Genomic DNA, 12,107 nt, shown 5'->3' on the forward strand with positions numbered 1-12,107 from the left:
TATTAACTACCACTAAATCCCTTTTAGGTATCAATATCAATTGGAACTGATCGTAAGCTTGTTTTCCGGCCCACCCAGCCCAACCCGTGGTAATTATCCGCCGCTACTTCACTCCCATCACCACGATATTCCACCACGAATATCACATATTCCCCGCCACCTAGCACCACTGCCACATATAAGTACGCGGAATGCCTTGTCCGCCTGTTCTGTTGGCATGCATCCCAAACACGAGCACAATGAGTTCCGTGCCCTTTGGGAACACCCGACTGCATATGCACACGATGCACCTTGCATGCAAAAACGGTTGTTGACTAGCACATTAGTCTTTTAGCGCTTACACTGTAAATAATGGATACAGAAAAAATCTTTCTTTTTCCTTTCTTTTCCCTCCTGTTTATACCCTACAGGCTCACTTGATAACTCAGGCAAAATCAATTCTAGTCCTGAAGATGATCCCAGTACATCATTGGAGATAGGGATCGAAACGTTCGTCGACTGTTTTGCAGTACTGCCCGTTATATGTTTTTTAATTTTCCGGCAGTTACTGTGGGTTTGTGCTTATTCAAGAATTTCTTGCATTGTATTTTAAGCCACCCTGTTCTCCTTGTTTGCCTGTGAATCTTTTGTCTTTTCTCTCTGTATTGTCTCCCCTTGACTCGGTACAGGCTTGTGCCCAGTTATTAATGTGCGAAATGTTTTCGCTTTATGTTGTCTATCTTCATTATTTTTGAAAATAAATACTTTTAGGTCCGGCTGGACACTAAAGCACCAAAATGATGGAGTGAGATATGATGGCCAAAAGCAGTATCTGTTGCCGAAAGGTGGGAACTAACCTCAGTGTCCTAGGTCTTATAGGGCAGGAATAAGAACGAATTTTAATAACGGGTAGGGTCTTTCAGCTGTTACAGCCCTCCGACTTTTTGGGGATGTGAGAAGTTTTCTCTGTATTTTCACTTCTGGCAAGAGGAGATCCCAATCAAAGTATTAGAAACTGAAAATCCTGTATGCCAAATAGATACTTGTGAATACCCTTGCAACGAGGCAGACTCTAAACTGGTACCCCATCGGTAAAAATTAGGAGGGAATTCAACTTGGTGTGCGGTAGCTGCCGCCAAACGTGATGTCTACCAGATAGGAGAGCGAATTAAATCAAATGAACTCTGGTGAGACGGATTTGCAAAACAGGCAGGGTGCATTTACCCCAGGCCTTCTTCCTGGGCATTTCAAGAGATGGTGAAGAGGTTAGAACCAAATCAGTATTGGAAGTCCGAGCACACACCCCCTAAGCAAGGGGAAATCCAGTTTCCTATCGAATCCTAGTGCAACACAAGGGAATATAAGCTGCTGCAATGTGTGTGCTTAGGGTAAGAGGAATGTGGGTTATAGCAGGTCTGTGCAGAATTTTAAATGACTCACATAATTGTAAATTCTCATTATGCTTGTTACGTGAAATTCCCAAGATTTTGCATAATTATAATCTAATTAAATGTAACTGTTTATATATATATATATATATATATATATATATATATATATATATATATATATATATATATATATATATATATATATATATATATATATATCCAGTCTTGCCAAACTCATCCGATACGAAGAAGGCGCTGACATAATGAATCTCAATCCAAACTCGATTTATTTACTCACTGTCTGCTTAGACGCGTTTCGGCGTTGCCGCCTTGTTCACTAAGGCCATTTAATGACTGTGCTTTAGCCACTTAAGGTGATCACAATATGGTCAGATAGGGGAACTATCTCACTGCACAAGAACGTAATTTCATTAGGTTCACACAGGGTGGTCAAGTGGGAAGCCAGCATAAGTAAACAGATATCCTCAGCAACTTCTAGCATTGTCCTACATGGGTCCAAGAGTGGGCAGTCATGTCCATAGTTTCTCTATATTCATGTGAGATTACTGTACATATATTGACTCCAAATTGGAATCAGCCAAATAAAAAATCAGTAGCTATTTTTGAAATCTGCAGACAAGGATTTAACCTTCAGAAGTTGACTGACGTTGGACGAATAGAAGCAGGCTTCCTTTAAGTTTGAACGATTTCTGAATGTAATCAAGCTAGTGGCCTCCAAGTCAGCACAGGTGGCCGCCCAGCAAGCGTAAACTTGAGCACTGTTGGCAGACAACTACTTTACCCAGGAACATTGCTACAGATGGAAATATTGGATGGAATTGCATTCGTTTTTGCAACTGAAGTGAGCATTTTATCATTAAATATCGAAAGTTTGGCCGCACACCTAGAACCTAAATGCAGTCCTATTACAAATATCAAGCTTGTTAATGGAAAACATCCTGCAGACTCCAAAGTGATGGGCACCAAAATGATGGAGTGAGATATGATGGCCAAAAGCAGTATCTGTTGCCGGAAGGTGGGAACTAACCTCAGTGTCCTAGGTCTTATAGGGCAGGAATAAGAACGAATTTTAATAACGGGTTGGGTCTTTCAGCTGTTACAGCCCTCCTACTTTTTGGGGATGTGAGAAGTTTTCTCTGTATTTTCACTTCTGGCAAGAGGAGATCCCAATCAAAGTATTAGAAACTGAAAATCCTGTATGCCAAATAGATACTCGTGAATACCCTTGCAACGAGGCAGACTCTAAACTGGTACCCCATCGGTAAAAATTAGGAGGGAATTCAACTTGGTGTGCGGTAGCTGCTGCCAAGCGTGATGTCTACCAGATAGGAGAGCGAATTAAATCAAATGAACTCTGGTGAGACGGATTTGCAAAACAGGCAGGGTGCATTTACCCCAGGCTTTCTTCCTGGGCATTTCAAGAGATGGTGAAGAGGTTAGAACCAAATCAGTATTGGAAGTCCGAGCACACACCCCCTAAGCAAGGGGAAATCCAGTTTCCTATCGAATCCTAGTGCAACACAAGGGAATATAAGCTGCTGCAATGTGTGTGCTTAGGGTAAGAGGAATGTGGGTTATAGCAGGTCTGTGCAGAATTTTAAATGACTCACATAATTGTAAATTCTCATTATGCTTGTTACGTGAAATTCCCAAGATTTTGCATAATTATAATCTAATTAAATGTAACTGTTTATATATATATATATATATATATATATATATATATATATATATATATATATATATATATATATATATATATATATATAGTGCTTGCTAATCCTGACGAGACGTTGAAGTACCTTTCGGCGAGTAGCACACTACCCTGGAACCTAAAATGGATTAGTGATGGATTAAGTGTAGGGAAATATAAATTGTTAATTTGCATGGTGTACATGTAAGTCTGTTAATTGGATTTAATAGGATAAAGGAGGGATAGAGAAGGGAAGTCTCTCGTAAGTATTATGTGGGATATCATAGTTATAAAATGAGGTTTGGGATGAGTCAAAGGAGGAAATAGAGGAGGGAAGTGTCTAAAAACATTTACTTACACACTGCCTCGGTGCTCGGAGCTCCTCTTCGTCTCGGCCGTCTGTGGCTCCAGCACAAACTCCCAGAGTCTCAGCCCAATCCCTTCTACCAATTCAGAGGCTGTTCTCACGCTGCCCGGGCAGCATGAGAGAAGCAGCAGGATTGGCTGGAGCAGGCTGGCTTAATGCTCCCTGAGGCACTTGGGGCCTGTGTCTGCTTACCACCCAGCTATTTAAGACAGCTCGGGTTGGAGAGGTTTAAAGTCTGCATATAACTTTGGCAGTCACACTGCACACCACTTCTCCCTTTTGCCAATCAGCAGGTATGCCCACCCTCAGACTCGGCTGTCAGCATGACAAATAAAATGGTAATACATTTGTTTTATTATCACATTTTTCATATTTGCGGCACTCACAGCGGAGGGGCACTAATGGAGGAACTGCTGCTGGTATACATACATAGGCATATGCTGTACATTTGTGTTTTGAGCATGGTGATCATGTAGGAAAGAGCAAACACTTGAGTGGTCTTCTGAAGATAAGACTTCTGCAAGTCTTCTGTTTGGGGGGTAATGAATTCCATAGTTTGGCTTCTTGAACAGAGAAAGGTGTACCACCCATGTTTATGTTTTCTTGTCTGCTGTTTTGAGACAAGGTGCCAGTCTGGAGCTGAGTTTCATTTGTTGTGTGTATTTGGTGATGTTATTCCTGATGAGAAGTGGTCCTGTTCCATGTAATGCTTTGCAGGTGATACAAAGCAGCTTGAAAGTGGATCTCCTGGCTACCAGTAACCAATGTAGGGCCCTCAAGGCAGGTGAGATGTGGGTTGTGGCTTTACATGTAGGGGTAGTCTGGCAGCAGAGTTCTGAATTCAGTGTATTCTTTTCATAGTTGACAAAGATGACCCATGGTAGATGCCATTGGCGTAATCAAATTTAGACTGTACAAGAGAGAGTGTAGCTTGGACCCAGTGTGAAATTTCTAGACATGGAAAGATGCATTACATAGTTTTCATAATGATGAAGCTTAATCCTGCTAACTTATCCACTTGGCATTATTCAATAACTTGGAGTCCGTGGTAATTCCAAGGTTTCTTACTTCCTTCGACACTTATGAGGTGGTCCCATGTCAACAGAGTGGAGCATACTTTTTTCCAGTCGCCACATGTGAGTATTCAGGTTTGGATGCATTCAGCTTGAAATGGCTCCACGTCATCCACTGATAAATAGTTTTCAGGCGACTGAAGACTTCTGAGTTTCCTATATTTTTGGGCTTTCCATTTTAAGAAGTATTTGTGTGTCATGTGCATAGTTATAGCATATGAACTGTAATTCATTGATCATTGCTGGTAATGACTTCAGATAGATGTTGAAAAGCATGGGTAAAAATGATGGAGCCTTGATGGACCCCACTTTCGTGAAGTACAGCATGGAGGAGAAAGGGGGAGTAGGGATGATATTTATTCTGGTTTGAAGGTAGGATGTGATCCAGTCGGGAACAGTCCCCTCTATGCAAGCTTCGTAAAGTCTTTGGATTAGAGTATCATGATCAACTGAGTCTAAGGCAACTGAAAGGTCCAGAGAAGTACTGCAGCAACCTCATTTCTGTATAAAAGTTTTTAAGGTCATCACAAATTGTGATGAGGGCAGATTCTGTGCTTCTTCTTGGACAGAATCCTGTTTGGGAGTCGTACAGTATGTAGTTATCTTCTGTGAATTGTTGCATTTGGCTGATTGCTGCTCTTTCTATCAGTTTGCCCAGGAAAGAAGGTCTATTTGTAGTCAGCCTGTAGTTGTTTGGGTCAGGTGGGTCCAGGTACAATTCACTATAAAAATGTAGAGCTAATTGTACCATAGGTGATATCAAATTTACAGCAACTGCACAGGAACAACACAACATGAAAGGTAGCTATTCATGGTGCTTTTCTTTTTGCACTTTTTTAGCATGGAATGCTACACATGGATGCATTTTGGGTTAAAGCATAACGCTAAATGTCAGATTTGTATTTTTCATAATTTCACATAAATTTTCTGGCATTTTGTGTAATTACACAAAAGCAAATTACATGAATTTTTTAGACGCCTAGATTATAGTCCCGTAGCTAACCCAACATCTATGGGAAACAATTGTTAAAGGTCTATATCAGTGAAGTAAAATCAACTGCAACAACTACCTGTCTGAAATATTGCATGACCTGGATAGACAGCAGCAATCATCTATCCTGGATCGGAATTCTCAGTTAGTGCACTCTTGGACTGAGTCTGGTGCTCTTGGGATTGTGAATGTTAGCATCAAACAATGTGGAGCAGCTCCAATAGACTCACAAATAGAGTTAACTGGATGGAATCAAATTCATGACTGGTCGGAAAGAATCAAACAGCTTTCCTTTCATTGCACAGACTTTAAATCCAACACAATGCGCATCTGAAAAAGCAATTGATATTACTCTAGCACCAGAACTAATGGGAACATGTAGCCAGCAAACAATAAGTGAAGGGGTGTCTTGTGTATTCGGGAACTGGGGTTCTAACCACCTAATCTGCATATCCAATTAACATTGTAGGTTCGTTTTTATATATATACACCTTTGCACTATATATGCAATGCCACTTTAGGAAAGTGCCCTTTTTGTATGGCCACCCCCACACTTTTTACCCCAATGTTGATGGTTATGACTCTGAAAGTGCACTGGAGCCTGCTATCCAGACATCAGTGCCAGTGCTCTCTCCGTAAAACATGATGCATAGGAAATGGTATCCCAAATTGGCAAGGACATGAACCCCCTTATAAGTCCCTGGTAAATGGTGCCAGTGGTACCTAGGGCATGGGACTAAAAAGGGTCACCAGGCCTGAAGCACTGCCTATGCCCCCTGAGTGATACAAGCAGAGTACAACCACCCTGCCATTGAAGTCTGCATGAGCAGTGCAAACTGCTCAAACTGGAGTTTGCACTCATCATGAGTGATAGGATCAAAGCACTATTTTTAATAAATGCAAGTCACCCCTAAGGTCCGCCTTCTGAGCCCAAGAGACAAAGAGACAGGGTGCATTATATTAAAGGCATGGCCACATATGTGCAGGCTCAAATGTCCCTATAGTAACCTCTTTTTATTAGGGCTTCCATAAGTGTTCAGGGAGCCATAGGATAACATAGGCTAGCACCCAGGCACCCCAAGGTAGCCAGCTTCATTATGGTCCCACTGAAAAGTGTCATGTTTGGTATGAAACAAATTGTCTCATCAAACCTGACATGATTCTCAAGTTGGATTTGATGTGGTATACGCCCAGGTGGCTACTTTAGAGGTTGCCCACCTCGTTGCCTCAGTCTTTCCAGTGCCATGACTGACAGCTGCTGCCTCCAATAGAGGATTCTGGCCCCTGCCAGGAGGTATGTACACTCCCGGTATTCGGAAACAAAGGCCTGCCTACAAAGAAGGTGTCACCTTCCTCCCTGACAAGATGGCAAGTGAAATGGTACATAAAGGGTGGCGAGCTTCAAACCTTCCAGCTCCTTTGATATGCAGCCAGGCTGCCTCCCAAAGTAGAAAACCGCCTGCCCCTTGTACCCAGGCACATTAGCACCCCGCAAGAGGTAAAATTAGGTAGTCAGGAGGTGTACACCCACAAAAGGCTAGCACCACCCCTAGGGTGGGCAACCTGGTTTGTACAGACAAAGATGGGCTCTGACATTTTGAAAATTGGTAGAATAGAGGGTTTTGGGTAGGAAAGGTGGCACCCCCCCCCCATTGTGGTCACCTCAGGGGCAGATTAACCACTGTTGCTAGTACCCCATTGGATACTTGCACCCCCATTCCAAACGCCCCTGAATCTCAGGTTTAACCCCTTGCGCTCTGCGTTAATTCTCCCGCTGTGCGGAAGAATAAACGAGTAGGCGGGATTTGGACGGCCCGGCCGTCCTTAGCACATGCCCACTGTGATGTCAGATGGCCAGGGGCTGTTCTGAGCACCGAAGGGGTTAAGGGGCACTCCTGGAACCCAGGAATCAGTGCAAATGGGCCTTCCAAGAGGTCGCCTAAAATCTAATGGTCTAGTGGATTGTAGGAATCATCGTTCTGACCTCCAGGAAGATCCCAGCAGCTACGGTTTTTCTCTGAACTTTAAGACGTCCAAGTCACCGAAAGCTCTGTTTGCTGCTACTGTAGTGTAGTTCCTATATTCCCAATAGGCTCTGCGCATTGGAATAGTATATCCTATAGATTAGACGTAGGACTAAGGTCGACTAGGTCTCTATTGAATATACTAGACTTATTTCTGTGTGCCAGCTAGCTTAGAGGTCACTAGAAATGTTCTCAAATTCACAAGAAGGGATTAGTCTCTGACAACCGCATAAACATGACAACTTTGTTTCCCCAAGATAAAACGTATCTTCAGAGTCATGTAAACGATAGATATATTTTACTCAGTCAATGGTGCATGCTTCGTTTCACTAGAGGTGCAGAGAAAGTAGAAAGACGGGCGTTTTCAATAAAAGGATTTATTGAACAGTCTTTTTTCTCAAGCATAAGAAATTAACTGCTACAATCGTAAAACTGTTTATAAAATATAATGCATGCAGTATAAAGAGTAGGATAAAATAATACTGAAAGGGCATTGTATGGTTCCTAAAACATATATAAATACAAACATAAATAACAGAGGCTAAAAGTACTCAACTGGTGCTTCTAAAATACACCTACCCCGGTGACCTAACCTAAGCTTAGTACGAGGGAAGAAGTGAGGTGTAGAATAAATGTAGTATTCTTTTGCCAAGAATCTGGCCAAGATTTCTCTAAGGGTCTAATCAGCTCCGTACCTTAGTTTAGAATGGAGAAGGTCAGTCTCAGGACTCGATTTCCCAACAACCCGCAAGGGTAGCTTGGAAACACTGGAGCTGGATTTATCGGCAGGAAAAAAGACAGCGTCTCTCTCAGTGCGTCTGCTGGAGGGTTGGCTTCCTTTGGCACCTGCTGTAGCAGGGCGCGTTGGGCAAGTAGATAGTCGAACTGCTCCAAACCACCGTGTGTTTGCTTGGGCGAGTGTGGGCATATTTATACTGCGAAGGTGCCGAATTTGACGTACAGTTGGACATAATAACGTCATCAAAGAGTCTCAGTTCTTTGAAAACTCCATGAGTTCTTGGACAAATCAATATTCAAGCCAGGGGAAGTCCCTAGCTGCTGAAGCTGAGTTTTCCAAGGAATCGTTGTGGATTTTCGGAACTAGTGGAAGTAGCCCTGGCTTATTTGGACTCCATGAGCTATGCCTAAATATGGTTATGATTTCTATGCCTATAGAAGGATATGGTGATTTATATCTATATAAGGGCATGAATTGGGAAACTTACAATAGGGTCCTAAAATAATACATAACACCCACTCCACGCTATTATGTTCATCTAAGTTCAAGCACTAAAACATATAATCTAGAGCATGTGTTTACAACCCCCAAAAAATCATATAAAATGTATTTGAAATGGTTTCACATGGAAACATTGAGCATTTTGTACAGTACACATTTAAAGGCAATGATTTCATCCTAAGCATATGATATGATATTAGCAATGCTAACTGAATGAATCCCGAAAATTACATATATAAAATTGCTCTTAGTTACAGAAGAAAAAGGTCGAGACCATCCCATAGCAGAATATACAAACTGTTTTGTTTGTGGATTAGGCTAATATAGTTTCTAGGAAGTGTTCAAGGAATTCTTGTTCTCTAAGAATAGTTCTACTTTAAGCAGATTACTTTTTTGTGCCAAAGTTCTGTTTGTTTTTTGGAAAAATTCAAATAAATCTGTCGTAGAGATAGAGTTCCACACTTGGTAGATTTGTTTTGAGAAAGAGAAAAAAGAAAAGCTGAAGGTCGAATTTTCAGAGTTTGAAAGAACGCTGTGTGCTAATTTCAAAAGTTATTCTCGGTGTCAGGAGAAAACATTAAGTCATCTAGGCTGGCAAAGAAATCGTCTACCACAGTAGGTGAAAGTTTGACTACTTCATTAAGAAGGTCAATTGGGCACAGATGTGAAGCATAGCCGTCAGCGTCAGCCGCGTTAGCAGTGTTCATAGCTGATGGTACCTGTGTGCCTGATGATCCGTGTATCTCACCTCCAGTTGGATTTTCCGGTGAGATCTCAATGAATGCTGTCATCAGGATTGGTAGCCACTGGGGACAACACAACACATGAGCCGTTACCGGACCCAGTAATGCGTCAGCATCCATTGGCATAACCGATGGTAGTGTTAGACAGACATCTAACATGCATTCCTCTTCACAAAGCAGGCATCGTAGAACAGGTAGGATGCAATCTTGCCAGATTGGTCTGAGTGACAGGAACCATGTGCTATTCAGATCTCTCAAACTAGCCAAGCCAAGGATCTGTGTTATTCTGTCACGGTACCTCATAGCCTGCAGCACATTTTCCATGCTGGGTTGGGTATCGCTGGTGGCCAAATGTGCCATAACGGAGCAGGAGGAATAAAAATAAGATCCCTGCTAAGAGTCCCAAAATGAGAGGCAGGCCGCCGAACACAGAGTGGACGAAGTTAGGAAAAATGCCCAGGCCTGCTTCAAACGGTGCTAACAGTCCCGAAAAAATCGTCTTAAACACATGTGCATTACCGCTGGTATCAGACATGCTAAAGATACGACCTAACATTTCTGCGAAATGTACTGGGCAGTTTGTTGATAATAATGCATGTATCTCTGCAGAAGTCCTTGCAACTTGCAAAACATACGTCTCTTTGAACGAGATCAGTGGAACAGTTTTTTGCAAAAGAATGGCTTTTATTCTGCTTACAGTATCAATTCGTATAGAAGAGATGTTTAGTGAAGGCCATAGTAGCGACTCCCCGTCTATCTTGGTTTTAGGAAACAATACTTGCATACAGCAAGTGACCCTGGCTGACACAGTAACGAGATAGCTTATTCATGGCATCATTCCACAACAGCTGTGATCATTTAACATAATGTAGCTACCATTGGAAAGCTGCCTGAAAATTGGATCTATCACTGCTGGGGGCGAACCCTGCAGGTGGCAAAAAAGGTTATTGGAAGAACCTTCGCAGGCTCCGTGTATATTAATACCTTGACACAATAGTGTACTGCTTAGTGAGTTTTCACAATTTTTACCACTAAGAAATACTTTGTTTCCCCACTCCAACATTTGTGTGTGTATGGTAAATCCCAGGTCGACTTAATGTATTCTTTACCCAACCTTTCATACAGGCCTGCTGGTATGTGTATTAAGCAATACTGAAACTGGAAAGTCGTCACTGGTATTGTGATGGTGCCATGTATTATCCATTCAACTGATGGTTTCCAGAAACGGTCAAGGGTAATCTCTCCAGTTTTTCTATGCTCAGCACCGTATAGTCTGCTCCCCTCTGTGCCAACGACATTTGTTTATCTGTAAGGTTAAACACAGTAAACAATGATGTAGTGTTGATTAAACGCCAAGGCACATAACCAGAACATAGGCTTTGTAACGTCCAGCCTAACAGCATTATAGAACGTAATTGAGACTGGCCATGTTTTAACATTAGCAAGTCCTGTTCTATTATGTCTATGGCAGAGGATACAATGCTGTCCAAAGAATACATTCTGGATGACAGAGTTGTTAACCCATTGTCAACTACAGAGAGTGATTTCTCTAAATGAATACAATCAATTTCTCGTATTCTTTCAGCTGTTTCAATTTGCGTGACTTTCCAAGCTTCATTATATGTAGCGTATATACCGGCGAATATGAAACGTTTATGGCGTGGATTACGAGGACCCAGTAAGAATTCTCGTAAATCAACGCCATCGTTAAGCAAAGATAAGTGTTGTTTTATGTCTGGAAGTGTAGATCTCTGTAACCACTCAAGGCATAGTTTTCCTACACTATAAGTTGTTATTATCCCTGTCTTTGGATATATCTTGGATCTGGCCGAGTTACTGTGAACCCTTGTGTCGTGTTCAGGAATCTATCTTGACAGTTATTCATGTCTGTGGGCCAGATTACCCATTTTTTCCATTCAGGATTTGTTCTGTTCTGCTGTAAAATATAATTTACGTCTACCTACTCATCTGAAGTTAAATTACTATCAGGTGCCGGCTTAGGTATGGACGGTTTGTTTAAATCTTTTTTCTTAGTAATGCCCAGACAAGATGTATGTTGAACAGTGTCTTTTAAAAACATCATTTGTTCTTGGATGATGCAGCTCTGAACAATGCTTCTAAACCTTGTACCTGCCAGTCTTTTGTGCCCCAAACAGTTTTTGTCTCAAAGTTGTCTTTCCAAAAGTCAAAGCCTAAGGTGGACAATTGAGCATAAAAGGTAGCAGAATATATATGTTTAGTGTTTGCCATCATACTTTTCATTCCTGTCTTATTCATATTTTTAAAGTAAAAACTTTCTGGGTTTGTAGCATTAAAACCTTTGAAATATGGAAATGTTCTAAGAAACGTTTTAGAGCTACCTTTTGGAGGAGTTGGACAATGTTCCCATTGCTTATAAGTTAAAACAATTCTAGGGTTTGCAGATTTATGCAAGTAATGATGGCCAAAATGATTAAAACAATACATTTCTCCATAATTTGCTGAACCTTCTAAGTATTCATGTTTTGGTAAATTTTGCTGACATTTCTAAGTCTGCCATCATGTTATTAACAGTCTCAATATCCCAATCATCAGAAAATGTGCTG

The sequence above is a fragment of the Lissotriton vulgaris genome, chromosome 2_1 (genome assembly GCF_964263255.1).
Source record: "Lissotriton vulgaris chromosome 2_1, aLisVul1.2, whole genome shotgun sequence".
Lineage (NCBI taxonomy): Eukaryota > Metazoa > Chordata > Amphibia > Caudata > Salamandridae > Lissotriton > Lissotriton vulgaris.